This window comes from Oryx dammah, unplaced genomic scaffold (genome assembly GCF_014754425.2).
Source record: "Oryx dammah isolate SB20612 unplaced genomic scaffold, SCBI_Odam_1.1 HiC_scaffold_21, whole genome shotgun sequence".
Taxonomy (NCBI): Eukaryota; Metazoa; Chordata; class Mammalia; order Artiodactyla; family Bovidae; genus Oryx; species Oryx dammah.
Window position 1 is genome coordinate 24,961,120 of NW_024070205.1, and position 22,868 is coordinate 24,983,987.

General features: G+C 38.7%; 1 protein-coding gene across 2 annotated transcripts in view; it reads right to left on the minus strand.

Annotated features, from left to right (window-relative positions):
• Positions 1 to 22,868, minus strand: part of RABGAP1L (RAB GTPase activating protein 1 like) — a 722,977-nt gene that overhangs the window by 221,172 nt on the left and 478,937 nt on the right. The window lies entirely within an intron of this gene.

Sequence of the window (22,868 nt, forward strand, 5' to 3'; positions counted from 1 at the left end):
AAATCACAGATTGACCTGCTATGGTGAGGAGGAGATGTCTCCATTTAGGAAAAAAAAAAATAAGAATTAGTTCAGTTAGTTTGGTCTGGAGATCTACTGAATGACAAAACAACAAAAAAGCAAGTTAAAAGTAAGAGCTATAATAAAACAAAGAGACCTAATTAATAAAAGACACTGCAGCAAGAGGATCACAGTGAGTGTGTCAGTCGCTCAGGAGTGTCCAACTCTTTGCAACCCCATGGACTGTAGCCCACCAGGCTCCTCTGTCCGTGGGATTTTCTAGATAAGAATATGGAGTGGCTTGCCATTTTCCTCCTTCAGGAGATCTTCCTGATTCAGGGACTGAATCCGTCTTTGGTGCATCTCCTGCTTTGCAGGTGGATTTTTTACCTGCTGAGCCATCAGGGAAGCCCAAGAATACAGAAGATGTTGCAAAAGTTCTATAATTATAGGGAGAAATTCCAGAAATTAATTCTGTGAAATTCATTCCCACTTAAACACAGTAAATTACTCCTATTAAACAATCTGGAAATTCACTGTAGAATTCATTACTGGTGTAAACCAAAAGTTTCAGAGCTTAGGCAAGTGTCTCAACCTCTCTGTAAGTAAGATTCTTAAATAATAAAATGGGGAACACAGGTTAAAAATAACAAAGCAGGGGGTTTGGTGAGTTCATTTCCTGAGCTCCTCCCTGGAAGACTGATTCTTAGTGTACTGATTCTTACTGGTTTTAGCGCAAGGTCTCAGTCACACAGAAAGATAAGGACTTCTACAATTCAGTATTCAATAGGCTGAGCATGAAGATAGCTTTGACCCTAGCTCATCTCATCTTGTGTCTCATTTATAATAGATGTCCTTTGACTTTCTTTTAAGACCAAGTTTTTTAAAAATAATTTATCTATCTTAATTGGAAGCTAATTACTTTACAATATTGTAGTGGTTTTGCCATACATTGACATGAATCAGCCATAGGTATACACGTGTTCCCCATCCTGAACCGCCCTCTCACCTCCCTCCCCATCCCATCCCTCAGGGTTATCCCAGTGCACCGGCCCTGAGCACCCTGTCTCATGCATTGAACTTGGACTGGCGATCTGTTTCACATATGATAATATACACATTTCAATGCTATTCTCTCAAATTATCCCACCCTCGCCTAATCCCACAGAGTCCAAAAGACTGTTCTTTACATCTGTGTCTCTTTTGCTGTCTCGCATATAGGGTCATCATTACCATCTTTCTAAATCCCATATATATGTGTTAGTATAATGTATTGGTGTTTTTCTTTCTGACTTACTTCACTCTGTATAATAGGCTCCAGTTTCAACCACCTCATTAGAACTGATTCAAATGCATCCTTTTTAATGGCTGAGTAATATTCCATTGTGTATCTGTACCACAGCTTTCTTATCCATCTGTCTGCCGATGGACATCTAGGTTGCTTCCGTGTCTTGGCTATTATAAACAGTGCTGTGATGAACAGTAGGGTACACAGTCTCTTTCAATTCTGGTTTCCTCAGTGTGTATGCCCAGTAGTGGGATTACTGGGTTGTATGGCAGTTCTATTTCCAGTTTTTTAAGGAGTCTCTGGAGAAGGCAATGGCACCCCACTCCAGTACTCTTGCCCGGAAGATCCCATGGACGGAGGAGCCTGGTAGGCTGCAGTCCATGGGGTCGCTAAGGGTCGGACACGACTGAGCGACTTCACTTTCACTTTTCACTTTCATGTATTGCAGAAGGAAACGGCAACCCACTCCAGTATTCTTGCCTAGAGAATCCCAGGGATAGGGGAGCCTTGTGGGCTGCCGTCTATGGGGTCGCACAGAGTCGTACACGACTGAAGCGACTTAGCAGCAGCAGCAGCACCAAGGAGTTCCACACTGTCCTCCATAGTGGCTATACTAGTTTGCATTCCCACCAACAGTGTAAGTTCAGTTCAGTTCAGTCGCTCAGTCTTGTCCGACTCTTTGTGACCCCATGAATCGCAGCATGCCAGGCCTCCCTGTCCATCATCATCTCCCAGAGTTCACTCAGACTCACGTCCATTGATTCCGTGATGCCATCCAGCCATCTCATCCTCGGTCGTCCCCTTCTCCTCCTGCCCCCAATCTCTCCCAACATCACAGTCTTTTCCAATGAGTCAACTCTTCACATGAGGTGTCCAAGGTACTGGAGCTTCAGCTTTAGCATCATTTCTTCCAAAGAAATCCCAGGGTTGATCTCCTTCAGAATGCATTGGTTGGATCTCCTTGCAGTCCAAGGGACCCTCAAGAGTCTTCTCCAACACCACAGTTCAAAGGCATCAATTCTTCGGCGCTCAGCCTTCTTCACAGTCCAACTCTCACATCCATACATGACCACTGGAAAAACCACAGCCTTGACTAAGCGGACCTTAGTAGGTAAAGTAATGTCTCTGCTTTTGAATATACTATCTAGGTTGGTCATAACTTTTCTTCCAAGGAGTAAGCGTCTTTTAATTTCATGGCTGCAGTCACCATCTGCAGTGATTTTGGAGCCCAAAAAACTAAAGTCTGACACTATTTCTACTGTTTCGCCATCTATTTCCCATGAAGTGATGGGACCAGATGCCATGATGGTTCCCTTTTCTCCGCACCCTCTCCAGCATTTATTGTTTGTAGACTTTGATAGCAGCCATTCTGACTGGTGTGAGATGGTACCTCGCTGTGGTTCTGATTTGCATTTCTCTGATAATGAGTGATGTTGAGCATCTTTTCATGTGTTTGTTAGCCATCTGTATGCCTTCTTTGGAGAAATGTCTGTTTAGTTCTTTGACCCATTCTTTGATTGGGTCATTTATTTTCCTGGAATTGAGCTGCAGGAGTTGCTTGTATATTTTTGAGATTAATTCTTTGTCAGTTGCTTTGTTTGCTATTATTTTCTCCCATTCTGAAGGCTGTCTTTTCACCTTGCTTATAGTTTTCTTCATTGTGCAAAAGCTTTTAAGTTTAATTAGGTCCCGTTTGTTTAATTTTACTTTTATTTCCATTACTCTTGGAGGTGAAGACCAAGTTTTTATCTCCTATTGAGTTCTGGTTCTGAGTTTTTACCTTTGTCTGTTTTGCCTTTGTTCTGAATTTTTACCTTTATCTATTTAACCTCTGGTTCTATAATTTTTACCTGAGAACTTGCTCAGTTCTCCAGGCTTTCTTAGGGCAGGGACCTTATTGTTGCTAATCCCCTCTTTGGAAATGAGGTCCTGCTTCCAAATCCTAGCCATTTGGGTGGGGCTTTGAAAGCTTTACTGGACCTGTTTTCCATTCTGAATACTACCCTCTCCTGAGATCTCATGGCAACCCACTCCAGTATTCTTGCCTGGAGAATCCCATGGACAGAGGAGCCTGATGGGCTACAGTCCATAGAATCACAAAGAACTAGACAGGACTGAAGCAACTGAGCACGCACCTGAGATCTCTATAGTCACACTTTGTGTTCCTACTAAGAGCTATTCCTTCTTTCAATATACTAACACTTACCAACAAGTATATTAGGAACTATAAAGAAATAAGCCACAGCTCTGCCCCTGAACACTGCATGCTCTAAGAAAGGCATGAAAATATCCCCTACCAAGTTGACCACTACAGTCTCCTTTGCAGGATTCTTCATACTTTTCGTCAAACGCTGGGTGCCATAGCTTCAGTATTTGATCCTCCTTTATTGACACTCACTCCCTAAGTGACCCCATTAAATCCTGTTTAAACACATACTATGTACTGATTACTGCTTTCTCCTTTAAACTCAAGACTCATTTATCCAGCTACCTGAAGATCTCTATTTGCATGTCCATCTGGGAATCTCTGTCATGTCTGAATCTGAACTCTCTATTTTTCCCACAAACCTGTTTTCCCTCCAATGTTTGCCACCCTAGTTGTCATGCAACTGCATTCTTGCAGTTGTTCAGACAAAAAACTTGAGAATTATCTTCTATTTTTCTCACAACCCCCAATCAATCCATCAACAAATTTTATAGAATCTACATTCAATATATATCCATAATTCACCTATTTCTTACTATCTCTACTTCTCCCACTCTATCCCTAGCTACCATCTCCTCTTGATGTGGATTAATGCTATAGCCTTCTGGTCTCCCTATTTCTACTTGTTGATCCTCCAGTCTATTGTTAAAACAGCAGCCACTCTGTTAAAAGTGATCCTTTTAAGAGACATTAGATCAAATCACTGCTCAAAATCCCACTTTTTTCCCCCTTAACTTTGACAGCTTCATTAATTCAGAAGTTTGGACTGACTGATTTTTCCATTTAGAACAGTACTAGGCACATAGCAGTGCTCAATAAGGGAGAAGGCGATGGCACCCCACTGCAGGATTCTTGCCTGTAAAATCCCATGGATGGAGGAGCCTGGTGGGCTGCAGTCCATGGGGTCGTGACGAGTCGGACACGAATGAAGTGACTTAGCAGCAGCAGCAGCAGCAGTGCTCAATAAATAGCTGTCAAATGAATGAAGAGAACTACAGCAAGAGAGGTATGTACATAACAACACGGGGGAGTCCAAAGGTAGAAACACGAGTTCCAGTTGCGTAAACTGGGAAAGGCTTCACAAAGCAGTGGATGCTTGAACAGATTTCGAGGGATAAACTCACAATGGTCAGGAGTTCTGAGAGGAAGACACTGAAAGCCAACAGCATGGCCCCTGTAAGGGCTGAGAGAAACAAAGAGGCATAGTGCATTCTGGAACTGCCTGGGATTCCAGAGGGTGGAAAGTGTGAGTGAGCAAAGAAGACTGAGCTGGCGGGAGTAGGGGTGGGGCCAGGTGCTCCACCCTGGCTGGCTCGCCCTGACTCCTCCAACTGTCCAGAACTTGGTCTTCCTTACTATCGGTTCAAGAGATACTTGGGCTCCATGAAAGACATAAAAGGCAGTAGGGTAACAGGGGTTTGAGATGGACTCTGGAGTTAGCCTTCCTAAGTCTGAATCAACCCTTCAGTTCCTCCTAACTGGCTGACTTAGACAAGTGACTTACAAACTATCTCTGCCTCAGTTTCCTCATAAACAGTGACCTACCTCAGAGGGCTGTTATGAGGAGTCAATGTAAAGCACTTAGAACAATGCCTGACACACAGTTCAGCACTACGTATCTGAACACATTATTATGATAGTCTACAAGACTGGACTTCCCAGAATTTGTATATGGAATTTCCTTTATTCAAGGTCTTAAGGAATTTGCTCCCTATTTTGATCAAAGCTGACCTATACACTTCTTGAATAACTTCTCGAAAAAATTTTTTCTCCTTTCTCCCAATCAATTTGATCATATCAAAGACTCAGTCTTAACAGGAAAAGCGTAGATCACTAGGAAATATAAATAGCTAGTACTTCAGGAGAAAGAAATCAAAGGATTAATAGACTTGAAAAATCAATAGAGAAGAGAGATGTTTATAGCTTTTGCTTCTTAGAAAATAATGAAGCTGACTAATTTAGTTTTTGAGTATTTATTCCTTAATGGCTAGTTGCAGTTTTTAAAAGTCGTATTAATAAAAGAGTTTGGTTGCACTGATAATGTAGGGAATTTGCCATGATTAGGCTGCTATCTTGCCTATAACAATCACTATTAGACAGTGCAAGGTCACTGGGCTGAGGTAGATCTCTGGACATGCCTGCACTCAAGCCTTGAGATGTCAAATGTCAACCACAGGAAACAGATACTGATAATAACCAGAGAACTTGAGGAAGACAACCAGGAAGCTGAACATCCCTTCTATTGCAATGTTTACTGGCTTCATTGTGTGGATCTGCTTCAAATCTAACTGCTGTTCCTTTTACTATAGTATAAATTTACTTCCTTTTGTTCTGTCTGCAAAGGAAATGGAAAACACCTGGTTGCAATTTTCCATGTCACTGAGATACTTCTGAAGGCACCCTTTTCAAGTTTAGATATTCTTAATTCCTTCAATCTGTCTTCATATGTACTATTGTAAATTGTTTCACTGTTTACCTATGAACTCTCTTCAAGGCTTTTATAACATTCCCTAGTTTAAAAAAAAAATATTAGGAAGTATACTGTACCATTGGTCCAAAAAGTACAGACAGCTTTTGAAGAATTGCCTAGTATACTCAAAGTAGTCAATTTAATTCCTAACAAAACTGCTTTCTCCTGCGTTGAACTTGAGGATTAGCCATGGATCTTATAGCTTGTCCTGTCATACTTACACGAGTCCCCTTCTTTTTAAATAAGGGCTCTTGGCTTGAACTACCAACAGAGTATTTTCCAAGGTGAACAATCCGTGATTCTTTAAATACAATAGAAACACCTGATTTTCTGGTTTTAAATAAAGAATAGATTGATTTCTAGAGATATATCTGTCTTTTAAGCTCTGGGTCATTAGGATATGTAACAAAAAAGATACCAATATTATCAGGGCCAACATCTGAGAACCAAGCCTCATTTACAGAATATGACTGTAGAATCTAGCCTTTGTGAGACTGGAGGAGTTTCCAGGCATCTTACAAATGTAAATGGTGGGTGAGTTTATGAATAAAAGTAAAGCTAGCCCGTCAGGAAAAGCATGAAAAAGAAAAGTCTTAGGTTGCAGGTTTAAAGAGCCTCTTGATGAAAGTGAAGGAGGAGAGTGAAAAAGTTGGCTTAAAGTTCAACATTCAGAAAACTAAAATCATGGCATCCTGTCCCCCCACTTCATGGGAAATAGATGGGGAAACAGTGGAAAGAGTGGCTGACTTTATTTTTCTGGGCTCTAAAATCACTGCAGACGGTGATTGCAGCCATAAAATTAAAAGATGCTTACTCCCTGGAAAGAAAGTTATGACCAATATAGACAGCATATTAAAAAGCACAGATATTACTTTGTCAACAAAGGCCCGTCTAGTCAAGGCTATGGTTTTTCCAGTGGTCATGTATGGATGTGAGAGGTGGACTATAAAGAAAGCTGCGCACTGAAGAATTGATGCTTTTGAACTGTGATGTTGGAGAAGACTCTTGACAGTCCCTTGGACTGCAAAGAGACCCAACCAGTCCATTCTAAAGGAGATCAGTCCTGGGTGTTCATTGGTAGGACTGATGTTGACGCTGAAACTCCAATACTTTAGCCACCTGATGTGAAGAGCTGACTCATTTGAACAGTTGGGAAAGATTGAGGGCAGGAGGAGAAGGGGACAACAGAGGATGAGATGGTTGGATGGCATCCCGACTCAATGGGCATGAGTTTGGGTAAATTCCAGGAGTTGGTGATGGACAAGGAGGCCTGGCGTGCCGCGGTTCATGGGGTCGCAAAGAGTCAGACACGACTGAGCGACTGAACTGAACTGAACTAGTGTATAAACGTTTCAGTTTTGCTTTGTTTCCTGGATTAGTCACTGGGAAAAAAAAATTATCAAAATAGCACCGTAATCTATTTCTCACAAATGTTGAGAAAAGAAAGAGAACTAAAAAGCTTGAAGTTACCGAAGTATAAAGTTTCTTTTCAAGACTAAACAATAGGAGTTACTAAACTCTAAACAGAAGGACCAACTCTCTGTGACCCCTTGGATGGTGGCCCACGAGAGTCCTCTGTCCATGGGATTCTCCAGGCAAGAATACTGGAGTGGGTTGCCATGCCCTCCTCCAGGGGATCTTCCCGACCCAGGAATCAAACCTGAATCTATTATGTCTCCTGCACTGGAAGGCGGGTTCTTTACCACTAGTGCCACCTGGAAAGCCCAAACAATAGGATGAGCACTCATTTTAGAGGGATATCCACTTGTGTGCAAACAGGACGACAATGAAGTTTGTCTATACAATTCCTAGCAGCCCTCATGACCTTTTAGTTGTCTCAGAGCAATGCTTCTGAGGACAGTGAGGTGCACTAGGTAAAAGTAGAATGTCCTTAAAAAAAAAAAAAGAAAGAGGTTGTTCTTAGAGACACCCTCAAGGGAGGTAGGCAAAAAGGGCAATGCTGTTTTCCACTTCCAACTGAATTTGGAAAAAAACATTCTGCTCATTAAATTATTCTCTAGGCAATAATTTTTACATTTTAAACCAAATTCATATGTTCCAAAGCTGAATTCATTTTATGCCACTTTCATTTCCTTTAGGACTCTGAAACTGCAACTGGGCTGGATGACCGCTCAGGTGTAAACAACTCTATGCCTATAAAGTAAAGCCCTTTCTGTCTATATGGACAGATACTACGTCCCAGTGAACACACATGTACACTGAGGACTCAGGTTTAAATACAATCAACTAGTGTGGGCCAAAGTTCAAACATCCAGAGAGAAGCACTGTGTATTTAATGCAGCCCCCTCAAAAGTCTTATTTCAGTCAAGTGATTGTTATAGAATTTATATTCTGAGTTTCTGTAACTAATCTGCTTAGCTTTTCATTATTTCATGCTGTAAAATTTTAAAGACAATCTAAATGGGTAGCAAGTTACAAATAGAAATAAAACTTGTCCTTGCATTTTGAATTAGTTCCAACCAAGTATCTGGAGGTTAGAGTGCTTAGGCAATAAATGACTAGGTCTTGCATGTCATTCTCTAAACAGTGTTACTTCTGAGAGTGAAGAGTTAAGACATTAGTCTGCAGTGTCTTCTGGAGAAACTGGATTCCTTTCCTTCCCTACAAAGAAATGCACTTCTGATGGTTGGTACAGGAGATTAACTGTGTAAAAGAAAACACGAGAACTTTGCCAGGGGTTTCATTTGTTTGCTGCTCTCTAAAGCCTTGCTACACAACAAGTGCTTGGTGGAGGCAGTTCAGCATCACCTAAGAGTGAATTGGATGTGCAGACTCTCAGGTTCTATCTATATCCCACAACCACGAACTGGAATTTGAATTAGCAGTTAAACAGGATCACCAGGTGATTCAAATGCATAATAAAATTTGAGACCCAACTGCTAAAGTTCCTTCCAGTTGGAGGAGCTTACGATCTTATAATAACAAAATCTGACTCTTGACAAAGGTGTCTTTAAAATAAGGTAAAAAAGAAACTCACTGAATTTGAACATAATAACATTCTAATGAAAAGAAAGGATTGTGCCAGGCATGCAAGAAGTACTGCCTCATTTAATCCTCACCAAAGACCCTAAAAGATTAATAGTATTATCTTCTTTTTACAGAGAGGGAAACAGTTGCTGAGAAGTGAAAAGCTTTGTCTGAGGCTGCACAGCCTGGGAGCAGCAGTGTCTGTCTGGGGAACCAGGTCTTTCTCCCTCCGAGTCCTAAACTGCTTCTACACCAATCACTAGGAGAAGAATCTAGGGAAAGGTGCCAAGGGTAGTCACAAAAAAACAAACCAAGTGGAGCTCAGTCAAGCAACAAACAAAGGTTTATCGATCACTTACTCTGGACCAAGAAATGTGCAACTCTTAAAGGAAACCTAAGACGTGAGCAACAAAGCAAAATTAAGACAATATAATGAGTATAAAATCTGTGATTCAAGTAATTATTAGAGACAACCAGACTTTAAAAGTGATTTGAAATGTTAATAATAGTTATCTCATGGTTAGTAGAATGCTAAAGTTTAACTGCTTTAAACTTTCTATCTGAATTAATCAAATTCTCTAAAAGGAGACAGTTTTTATGAAGCTATGCTTCTACCAGTTTAATATGATATTTTAATAAATAAATAATAAAAGATTAATTAAAAATGATTTTACACAAAAATAAGCAAACAAATCACAGGCCTCAAAGTTTCAAACAGGTCACACTCTTGGATATTTCCATTTCACTTATTTTTATGTTTTTCTTTTAGACATTCTATACTTATTCTGCCTTGTGATTCAAAATATAACGTACTTCCCACAAACAGCAGATGGCACCATGCATCAGTGAAAAGAATGACAATAAAAAAGTCATAAAGGTCAAGCTGTCAAAATTGACATCTTTTTAAAATAACTCAAATTTTCTAATTAGCTTTATAATAGTGACAGATACTTTAAGACTTCATTTGAAGATTCACTTTAGATGAGGAAGTTACTTTTGATCCAGTTTTGCTGATGAAAACTTGGGTGAGGATACAAAAGAGGAAAGAGGTATCCTACATTGTAAAAAGTCTACTGCAAATCAACTTAAAAATAGAGCTCTTAACATAAAAACTCCCAACTCAAGAGAGGTTTCTGGGAGAATAAAAATTCAAAGGAAAAATTCAAATTGCTAAATTATTAAAAGAACAAATCTAATATTACAATTTAAGATCATAAAATCATTACTGTATCTTCAAAACAGATTTTAATCAATCTGTGGTATTGTCAACTACACATCACAAAGAATTACATTTTCTGCCACCAAACCACACCATAATTCTTTTCTTTGACTCCAAATGCTCCCAAGTATTGTCCCCAAACACAGTAAGAACCTGAGAGGCATGCTAAAAGCCAAACACAGAGCGTGAGTGAGTCCTTTCCTTCTTTGACCAGCAACCCAGCAACCAAATAGACGTTACTTCAGATACTATTTCATTCCTGGAAACATCAAGCCCTGGACTATATTTTTACAAAGACAGAAAACAGATTCTACAGGCACAATTTCTGTAACAGTTATAGAATGAAAATGAAAGCTTAAAGGCAAAAACAAGAGTGATACGCTGCTGCTAAGTCGCTTCAGTCGTGTCCGACTCTGTGTGATCCCATAGACAGCAGCCCACCAGGCTCCCCTGTCCCTGGGATTCTTCAGGCAAGAACACTGGAGTGGGTTGCCATTTCCTTCTCCAATGCATGAAGGTGAAAAGTGAAAGTGAAGTTGCTCAGTCGTGTCCGACTCTTAGCGAACCCATGGACTGCAGCCCACCAGGCTCCTCTGTCCATGGGATTTTTCCAGGCAAGAGTATTGGAGTGGGGTACCATTGCCTTCTCGGGTGATATAGAAGGTTATACATTATTGACCTTCCAATTTGTAAGACTAAATTCCACTAAATCTCTTTTTCCAAACCAAAAACTTGCAGGGGTTGGTCAAAACAGGAGGTCATGTCTTCAGAAGTTAAAAAAATAATACCCAAGAACTCATCAGAAATTTTCCCACAATATTTTCCTTTCTCAATCTTTAAACTATGTATGTAATGCTTTGGGAAGAGGGTGATGTTTTTCATTGTTTCAGATAGGTATTTTTCCTGAATGAAACACAGCAATAATACCTCTCAAGGGTTTAACTTATAAACAGTTTTGCCCTTCAGTCATAAAAGTTCATTTTGGATCCAAACAATGAATTTTAAAAAATGAAAATTCACTTAAAACCATGTTTTTGGCTCTAGGTAGTCATTCGTTTCTCATTCAATTCAACCCTATTCTACCCTATCTCATCTTTTCTCATTGAGTTGTAAGAATTCATCAAGTCTTCCAATCCTTAACCATGCCCTTAACAACAACCATTCCCTCTTTTCTGAAATATGAATTCACCCACTGCCCTTCATCTCCTCTGTTGCCACTTTCAACTAACTACCAGGTTCTATGGGCACCAGTCCCTAACTTGTTTCCTTGGTCTTCTTGTTCCCCTTCAGTGCATTCACAGCAGCCACTGTTGTGGTTTAGTTGATAAATCACAGCCATACTCATCTCTAAAACAATTAAATCAGACCACACAATTCCATCTTATAGATCTTCACTGGCTCCTCCCTGCACTTGGAATGAAATCCCAGGTCCTCCTCGACATGGCTGCCAAGCTCTGTTATCATTTGGGCCCACCCACCTCTTGGCCAACTGCTCTCTATGATCTACCAGTTCTGCCTTTCTTCAATTTTCTCCCACTCAAAAGCCTCCCACATGGACCTTCCCCAACCATCGCTGAGAATTCTCATGCTCATCTCTCAGATCTCAGCTCTAAATGTCACCTACTCAGAGAGGTTACTCCTGAGAGCCTAATCTAAAATAGGTTTACTTATTTCAAAAATCTTGAGGCAGCTTGTACTTTCCCTTTATAGCATTCATCAAAATGTATAATCACATATGTTTTGTATTTATTTATTATTTGTCTGCTCATTAGCCTGTTAGCTCCATGGATAGAAAAATAAATCTGTTCTATCAACCATGATATCTGTTAGGTCTAATGCAGTGTCAGAATATCTTAGAGATTCAACATTTTTAAATAAATGGATGAATGGATGAATGAACACAACATTTCCCTTTAGTGAGTATCTCTGGTCCCCTAAATGTTGAATTTACTGGTTATTGTTTTTCTAGAGACAAAAGACAAAGCTTCACTTCAAAACAACTTGGAAGCATATGCTGCCCCTGTTTTTGCTTTCCTGGCATCCTCCTAACTGTTCTAAGTACCAGTCTGTCTCACATTCATGTTTGGGACAAGAGTTGCCTACTTTTCACTCTTTTTCAATGCCTTTGAAAGCAAATTAACTCATGAATCCATTTAGACTCTCTTATAAACTTTTAATAACCCAACTTAAAAATATCTAGTTACCCTGTTGAAATGATGCAACACACCAACGTATTCTATGAACTCCTGTCCCCCCAAATATAAGAAAATATAAGAAAACGGCTATAAAAATCTAATTAAAATTTTTGCATACAACATATGTGTTCCCTCCTCCGTAAGTCCACAACAATGCAGCACCATTAGACAATTTGGCATTACACCACATACTCATAAATGTAGGTTTATTGCAAAAGATAAAAGGTGTAAGTACTAGAGCATAAATCTGTAAAAGCCATGATCTTCAACATCAGCACTCACTCTTAACGCTGAATTCTCAATGAATATGTGTCAGTTGACATCACACAACTATTCTGGCTCTCCCAGGATTACCTTTTGAAAACATCTATTTCATCATACCATTACACTGATTTAAAAGTTTCAGTGGCTTCCCATTTCCCAAACTGCAGACGCCAAATCTGAGGTAACAGTGAGTTATGTGTGAGGGAAAGAAAAGCCAAAGCAAATATGCTACATCTCTTTGGACAAACAGTTTTTACTTAAACATTTTCAGGAAAAAACATTTATATTAAAACAGCTCTGGCTCTACTGTGGAGCAAAATAAAAATTTTAAAACTGAATTTTAAATATATGATATGCAACTATACAGGAGCTTTGAGTTTGTGAAACTGTCAGACACATGATGAACAGTAAATACGCCAAAGAGACATCACAGAGGACTTCACTCATTACATAAATAGTGACAATTATGGCCCAGCAATACTGAGCTTGAGCAGCGGCCCTCCTTCCAGTTTGGATCAGGTGTTCCTTTTCTTAGGAGCTCATCCCTAATATGTCACTAGTGTCAATATAATATTAGGTTAAACCACAGGAAACTGTCAATATTCAATGACTTTTGATTTACAAAAATGACATACCTGTATGGTTCAACATAATAGAAGAGTCCTTCTTGTATGCGGTCACCTCAACCTGCCTCCTTTCAAAAATATCTGTGATTTCTTTGTCTCCATCATCAATTACTATTACTGGCCTAAACCAGACTTCAGTAAATGTTGGCTTAGGATTCAATCTGAATCAATTTGTATACAAGTATAAGCAAGTGTTCGATGTTCTACATTTTGAGGAAAAAAAACTCCCTTTCCTTCAGGTTAGGGCATAAACAACTCCTGTTTGCCATTTAGTAGTACTGAAGGAGCATGACCTAAAATGAAATGGTAAAGCCATTTACAGTCATGTTCCCGCACCCTAACTGATCAGAGCATTTGTCTCAGTATGCTACTGGGCTAACATATAACAAAACCATTCTAATAAGCCACTTGTATAAGTGTAGAATCTTTTAAGCTTGATCAACTATTTCTACGATTCAAGAAATAGGCTTCGTCGGAGTAAGAGTGCCTGGTATCAACCACAAAGAACGGAGTATCAAGTCACACTGCTCTTTGTAAAAAAGAAAAAAAGTTATTTGTGAATCGGACTTTTAAAAAGCTTTGAAACTTTCTAAGGAGAAATTTTAGATTTTCAAAGAGATTTTTAAGTTTAGTATATATAAACATATTATTAACGATCTTATATCATTTTCTGACCTTGTGAAAGTGAAAGTCTGAATAGGCCTCACAAATCGTCCACATTGAAAACATAATGCAGACTCATCTCATTCCCTACTTGGCAACTGCTAACTTTAAAAGGTTCCCTCTTACTCTTCACCTAAACCTTTATGAAATAAAATACCTGCCTATTTTTAATCATAATTTGTCCTGCTGCAGCACTGTCATGAAACAAAACTGATCCAGATATCAGTTCTGAGGAAGTCTAGCTGTTAAAACACACATCTGTTTTCTGTCAACTTGGCTTTGTTGATAGGCCCATAGTAACAGATGACCAAAATAGCCTTGAAGAAAATCAACAAAACGAGGTTCTCACCCCTAGAATCAATCTGAAAATACAGCAACCACATAAACATTGCTGGATATTTCCCTTAACCTTTGTGTTTCTCTGAATTCATTACCTTGGACTATTATTTTACTTCCTAGAATTTGCCAAAGTAATGAATTCTAAGAAATGAAAAAGTGCACTATTCTCATGCCTCTCCATCTCATTCTTCTCAACCTCCAGAAAAAGGACAGTGCCTAAACCATTCAATAGCTCCCATATGGGACAGAAGGCAGCTCCCCCATAACTCTCCACTACTGTTGCTACTGACGATTAGAACGATGAAAAAGTATATAACCTTTAGCCCAAACATATTTCAATATACAAGCATATAAAAGTATTAAATGAGCATTCCTTAAACTTCAGAGAATTTTAAAATCTAGAAACATTTGTTAAATATGTAAATTACTAGGGTCATAACTTTCAAGAATCTTGAGTCTCAGATGGGGCTACAGAATTTGTGTGATTAACAAGCTCTCCCCAACCCTCTTCCAAATTATTTCTTTGAGATATAATTCAAGTACCATAACATTCAGCCTTTAAAGGTGTTTAAATCAGTAGTTTTGAGTATATTCACATGATTGTACAACTATCTCAGTTATCTAATTTCAGAACATTTCATCACCCTAAAAAGAAACCTTTTATACCCAATCTCTCTTCCCTCAGCTCCTGGCAACTACTAATCTACATTTTGTTTCCATGGATTTGCATATAAATGAAATCATACAATATGTGTCTGGATCCTTTAACTTAGTACAATATTTTCAAGATTTATCTAGGATGTATGAGCACATCATGCCTTCTATGGTTGAATAACATTCCACTACATGTGTCTACCATTTCGTTTCTTCATAATTCAGGTGTTGTTTCCACTTTTTAGTTATTACGAATAATGCTGACATGACCATTAGTACGCAGGGGTTTTTTGAGGGGGGGGTATTTTTTTTTGTAAATTTATGTTTTTAGTTCTTTTGGCTGCATATACAGAAGTTGAATTGTTGGGTAGTATGGTAACTCTATTTTTAACTTTTTGAGTAATTTCCAAACTGCTTTTCAAAGTAAGTATGATACTTCACATTCTCATCAGCAATTTATGAGGGTTCCAGTGTCTTCACATCCTCACTAATGCTGGTTTTTGTCCAACTTTTTTATTATAGCTATTCTAGAGAGCATGAATGTGTGCTTTTAGTCTGCTTTTTCCTGGTGACTCATGATGTCAGAGATCTCTTAATGTGCTTACTGACAATCTGCATCTCTTCTTTGGGGAACTGTCCATCCAGATTCTTTTTCAGTTCAGTTCAGTCACTCAGTCGAGTCTGACTCTTTGCGACCCCGTGGACTGCAGCACGCCAGGCCTCCCTGGCCATCACCAATTCCCGAAGTTTACCCAAACTCATGTCCATTGAGTTGGTGATGCCATCCAACCATCTCATTCTCTGTCATCCCCTTCTCCTCCTGGCCTCAATCTTTCCCAGTATCAGGGTCTTTTCAAATGAGTCAGTTATTCTCATCAGGTGGCCAAAGCATTGGAGTTTCAGCATCAACATCAGTCCTTCCAATGAACACTCAGGACTAATCTCCTTTAGGATGGACTAGTTGGATCTTCTTGAAGTCCAAAGGACTCGCAAAGTCTTCTCCAACACCACAGTTCAAAAGCATCAATTCTGCAGCACTCAGCTTTCTTTATAGTTCAACTTTCACATCTACACATGACTACCGTCCACTTTTAAAGTGGCTATCGCTCTTTTACTATACTTGATCTTAGCCAAATGGATGAGATGCTTGAATGGCAACACTGACTCAATGGACATGAATTTGAGCAAGCTCTGGTAGTTGGTGATGGACAGGGAAGTCTGGCGTGTTGCAGTCCATGAGGTCGCAAAGAGTTGGACACAACTGAGTGACTGAACTGAACTGAACCCCTTTATTCATTAAGTTGCAAGAGTTCCTTATGTAGTCTAGATTCAAAGCCCTTATCAGACATGGGATTTACAAATATTCTCTCCCATTCTCTGGTTTTGTTTGTTTTTTTTTCCACTCTCTTGATAGTGTCCTTTGAAACACAAAAATTTTAAATTCTGATGAAATCTCTTGTCTTTATTCTTTTGTTGCTTGTGGTTTCAATGTCATATGTAAGAAACCATTGCCTAATCCAAGGTCATGAAGATTTACAGTTAGATTTTCTTCTAAGAGTTTCATAGTTTCAACTCTTACATTCAGGCCTATGATAGATTTTTTGAGTTAATTCTTAAAGATGTATGATGAGGCAGGGGGTACAACTTCCATATATATGTGTATATATATATATATATACACATATATATATCCAGTCATTCCAGCAACTTTGTTGGAAAGACATTATTTCCTTGTTGAATTGTCTTGGCACCCTTGTCAAAATCGACTATCCAAAAATGTGTATTTGTGAACTCTCAATTCTAACCCATTAATCTATGCATCTATACTATAATTAATCAGCTAACAGACTTTCACTATTGCACTATGTCATCATGCTCTTCTGATATTAAGAAAAAAATTCTCACAGAAAAATGAATATTTATAAAATTTCCAGGCAATGCACTACTGGACATAAACAAAACAACTAAACTGATTTTGGGAGAAAAATAATATCTGGGACAAGAAGTGGATCATATCTGTATATAGGTGAATGCTGCTGCTGCTAAGTCGCTTCAGTCGTGTCCGACTCTGTGCAACCCCAGAGATGGCAGCCCACCAGGCTCCCCTGTCCCTGGGATTCTCCAGGCAAGAACACTGGAGTGGGTTGCCATTTCCTTCTCCAATGCATGGAAGTGAAAAGTGAAAGTGAAGTTGCTCAGTCATGTCCAACTCTTAGCGACCCCATGGGCTGTAGCCTACCAGGCTCCTCCATCCATTGGATTTTCCAGGCAAGAGTACTGGAGTGGGCTGCCATTGTCTTCTCCGAGATAGGTGAATAGGCAGAGTTATATCTACCAAAGGTGACCTGTTTTTCAGAAGCCTGATGATTTTGTGTATTTCAAGATAGACTCACTGTCTCTGAATGTGTTTAGCACTATTAGCTTCAACCCAGTCATTTATTTTTAAGCTGTTTATATTTCAAGTTAAAAGTTTATTATTAGATAATTGGACAATAATGTGCTTTCCTCTGCTGAAAAGAAAAAAGAACACTTAGAGATTTTATCAGGACTACTGGATATCTATCATTCACCTTTTTACAAACAGTCATATAATAATATTAATAAATATTCCTTTCAATCGATTTATAGGAAAACAGATTCTGAATACTGAGAATGCACTAATTTTTCTCTGTAGTAAAGATTCTTATGGACAAAATGGACTCTTGCCTATCTGTCAATTAGCATAAATAAGAGGACTAGTCAGAAGTACTAAGCACCTACTTCACTGGGAAGCTGGAGAATAACTAGACCATGACCACTAAGTGCTGTGGGTCAGAAACAACTACCAGGTAATGACACAGCCCAAGCTGCAGTAGGTCAATAGGTCAATGAGCCAGTGGAACATGCAGGAAATTGTTCTGTTCAATTGAGGAAATTTTTCTGGCAGTATTTCTCACAAAGAAGGGCAAAATGGGGTATATTACCAGGACATGGATAAGAAGCAAAATGTCAAGTGGACTTCTAAAAAAATAAGAGCATCTGAAAACCCTGATGAGACAACCTAAAAAGCAAGAGACCAGAATGTTCTTTTATGCTTCTTTTATAACTAATGCAATCAGTTATTACAGTAGTGGTAGCTGATTACTGTATGTCTAGATACAATTGCTCTACATAAATAATGTAAAAGTCAAATCATTATTTGGTTAAAGATGCCAAATAATGGATGCTGATGCTAAAGTACCTGAAAAAGGAAGATAGAGAAGAATACAAGGAGTATCAGAAGAAGCCATTTCATGACGAAATCCTGCTAGACCATAGAAGGAGCAACTGAGATACAAGATCAACAAATTCTTGAACTGAGAGATCTCAACTGATGTTGAGAAGTGATAGAACTCAGTCTTTAAATGAAAGTAGATAATGGGGATTTCTTATGAGAGACAAAGATGATGGTTTATTTGGACAATAATAGTCAGTCTATCAAAAAAACTATTTCTAAGTTGGCCAGTCATATGATGAAGATGAAAGGCAGCAGTCTGTTTGGAGAAGGTAAGAATCAGTAGGACCAGGGATATAAAACTTTAAGAAATGTGTGGCCCAGAATCAATTTCCAGAAGTCTGCCAGTATGCCATCCTCAAATCTTTGAGACTTAAAAAGGAAAGCTTAAAGTTTATCAGTAAAAACTGGGTATGAATAAAACTGAATGGTAAAGACAAGGAACTACTCTCCAAACGAAGGTCTCATTTCCTATCTACTTCCAGTTGACATATATGACAGAGTTTCCTTTCTATTGTATAATCTAAATAATTTATAAATCAGACTGTTATGAATAATAGCAATGGAGGTCTTTAAACTTGTATTAGTTAGAAAACACTTTCACAAACCAATTTTCAGACAATGGGAAGCATTCAAATATTTCATATTGCTTTGCACATAATTATGAAAATAATTTACACAGACTGACGTTACATGCTGCCTTTACTTAAACCCTGTTTGAAAAACTAAACCAGGAAAATGATTTGGAATACTGCTACCACTTCAACTCTGAGGACCATAATTAAACCTATATTAAAACTGTGCTACTCCTCATTCTAATTAAATAAATATCTATGGCTGGATAATACATTTTTGAGATATTATTTTGAGATTGATAATATAGTTTTGAGACTAAATATTTATTTAATAAATATCAAATGCCAAATATTAAAGCAGTTAACACTAAATAATTTCAGTCCATGAAGTATATACACTCAGAAATATTTTGATTTTCCAGACCCACCAATGACCCTTCTCAGAAAATCTGCTTCCATGCAGAGTACCTGCTGAGTGCACTGTAGGTCATGTGACTTCCCCCAATGGCTACCCCTATCACAGAATACTGCACAAGAGATGGACAACTAGCCTAAGGTGACATATCTATCTGACTCATGAATCTGCAGGCTGATCTGAAACATGATCAGGACCTATTACATCATCCCTGAAGACTGTTATCTTAAAAATGTAAAGATAGTGCCAAGAGCTTAATCTTAGAGCTGAAAGGTGATGGAAGAATTTTATGAGATATTTTAGGCCCTGTACAAGCAAAGGTACAAATATACAGGTCAGGAAAAAAGGGAGAACATCTAATTCATAAAGAGCAAGACATCAATACAGACAAGTGGCTGGAATCTGTGTGTCACCTGTCCTTCCTGAGGTCTACTTGCTCATATTTTTCTGGGTTCCCTTTATATTTATAATAATTCCCTGATGGCACAGTGGTAAAGCTAATGCAGGAGATGTCTTTTCGATCTCTGGGTCAGGAAGATCCCCTGGAGAAGGAAATGGCAACCCACGCCAGTGCTCTTGCCTGGGAAATCCCATGGACAGAGGATCCTGGTGGGCTATAGTACACGGGGTCCCAAAAGAGTCGGACTCAACTGAGCAACTAAATAACAACATGCCACTGTGTTTAAGCTACTATGTCTAAGTTTCTGTTTCTTAAAATATCTTAACTAAAAGAGAAAGGATTCTTAAATATATTAACTTATTTTTTTCTCTTAAAGACTCAAAAGAAATCCTATATTTCAGCCCATAGGATTTTATAAAAATATCTACACGGGGACAATAAAAATAATTTCCCCCATTAATTCTTTACTCCCACTCTTTTTCAACAGATATTTCAGGTGTGTCTACAAGTTGAGCAGGTATACAGGAAAACACAAGAGAGACATGGCTCCTCCTTTCAGAAATGTGTGATCCAGTGACAGAAATAGGTATTGGAAAAGTAATACACAATAAATAGATAAACAACCACCAACTTACAGGGTGCCACCAGAGAAGGTAAAAGGATGCATTACTTAAGAATGAGTGATCACAGAAGGCTTCTTAGAGGAAGAAACATTTAAACTTAGATCTGAAGGAGTGCGTACATAGAATGAAGAATACATTCTAGGCAGAAGGTAAAGACTACATGAATGTTCTCAACCTGAAAAGATCTTAAGTGTTTCAAAAACTAAAAGGTGGTCAGTGTTGAAGTATAGTGAACAAGGGCAAGACTGACCCAGGGATGCCCCTGGGGAGAAAGGAAGGGAAGATTTCAGACCAAGTGAAATAATATAAGTTTTATTTAGTGGGAAATCACTGAAGGGTTTTGCTTCAGTGGCATGACCTGATATTAGTTTTATGAAAACTTCTCAATGCTGTGGAGAATCACAGGATAAAAAAAAGTCAAGTGTTAAGATGAGTTAGGAAGTTCCTGAATAGGATATGAAACCGAGTAAGCAACAGTTAGAACCAGCTACGGAACAATGGACTGGTTCCAAACTGGGAAAGGAGTACATCAAGGCTGTATATTGTCACTCTGCTTTATTAACTTATATGCAGAGTACATCATGTGAAATACCGGGCTGCATAAAGAACAAGCCAGAATCAAGATTGCTGGGAGAAATATCAATAACCTCAAATATGCAGATAACATCACCTTTATGGCAGAAAGTGAAGAGGAACTAAAGAGCCTCTTGATGAAGATGATAGAGAAGAGTGAAAAAGCTGACTTAAAACTGAACATTCAAAAAATGAAGATCACGCTATCCGGTCCCATCATTTCATGGCAAACTGATGGGGAAACAATGGAAACAGTGAGAAACTTTATTTTCTTGGGCTCCACAATCATTGTAGATGGTGACTGCAGCCATGAAATTAAAAGACACTTGTTCCTTAGAAAAAAGTTGTGACCAACCTAGACAGCATATTCAAAAGCAGAGACATCACTTTGCCAACAAAGGTCCATACAGTCAAAGCTGTGGTTTTTCCAGTAGTCATTAAGAATGTGAGAGATAAAGAAGGCTGAGCATCAAAGAAATGATGCTTTTGAACTGTGCTGTTGGAGAAGACTCTTGAGAGTCCCTTGGACTGCAAGGAGAACAAACCAGTCAATCCTAAAGGAAATCAGTCCTGAATATTCACTGGAAGGATTGATGCTGAAGCTGAAACTCCAATACTTTGGCTACCTGATGAGAAGAATTGACTTATTAGAAAAGACCCTGATGCTAGAAAGATTGAAGGTGGGATGAGAAGAGACGAGGATGAGATGGCTGGATGGCATCACTGACTCGATGGCCATGAGTTTGAGCAAGCTGTGGGAGTTGGTGGTGGACAGGGAAGCCTGGTGTGCTGCAGTTCATGGGGTCCCAGGAGTTAGACACAACTGAGTGACTGAACAACTGAGGAGAAAGACATATTTTCCTTTGAAAACATATCTTGAAAATGGACTTGAGAAACCAGTGAGTACAATTTTTTCCAAATAACTGTAAATTGCTCATATATATATATATATATATATACACACACACACATATATATACACACAGAGCATACATAAAGACATACATGAGAATGATAAACACTGAATGCTTCCTCTGAAATAGGGAAAAGGGAGTGAGTGTGATCAGGAATAGGTAATAATATACAAAGCTAATATTGTTGGTACGGTTTTATTCTTAACCAGAGAGTTACACAGGAGTTCACAGTATGTCTTAATGATTTTTGATGTTTTATTATTACTTTTTAATTTTTTTTTTTTGTTTATTTGGCTGTGCTGGGTCTGAGTTGCAGCACTCAGGATCTTTAATTATGACATGTGGGACCTTTGGTTGTAGCAAGTGGGATCTAGTTCCCCGATCAAGCATTGAACCCAGGCCCCCTGCATTGGCAGCGTGGAGTCTTAGCCACTGGACTACCAGGAAGTCCTTATTATTTTTTTTAAATTTTTATTTTATACTGGAATACAGTTAATTTACAATGTTGTATTAGTTTTAGGTATACAGCAAAGTGATTCAGTTACACATGAACCTATTCTTTTTCAGATTCTTTTCCCATACACGTTAATATAGAGAAGTGACTAGACTTCCCTGTGCTATAATGTAGGTCCTGGTTGATTATCTGTTTTATACATACTAGTGGGTACATGTTAATCCCAAACTCCTAATTTATCCCTCTCCCAACCACCTTTCCCCTTTGGTAACCATAAGTTTGTTTTTTTATGGCTGTAAGTATGTTTTAAATATTTAATCATAAAAATAATGAAAGTGAAAAGTGAAAGTGAAGTCACTCAGTCGTGTCTGACTCTTTGTGACCCCATGGACTATAGCCTACCAGGCTCCTCAGTCCATGGAGTTTTCCAGGCAAGAGTACTGGAGTGGGTTGCCATTTCCTTCTCCAGGGATCCTCCCGACCCAGGTATCGAACCCGGGTCTCCCACATTATAGGCAGACACTTTACCATCTGAGCTACCAGGGAAGGCCCATAAAAATAATAGACTATGTTTATTTTATTCAATCAATCCATGTAGGTACATTTAACTTCTACAAGTGTTTCTGGAACCAAAAATAGTATGAAGTAACTTTAGTTATTCCAAGTCATGATGAACTGAAAGATTTTTATTGGAAAAAAAAATGTCACCCTACAACTTAAAGTCAGTGATCTTTGTTCTGATTATGAGA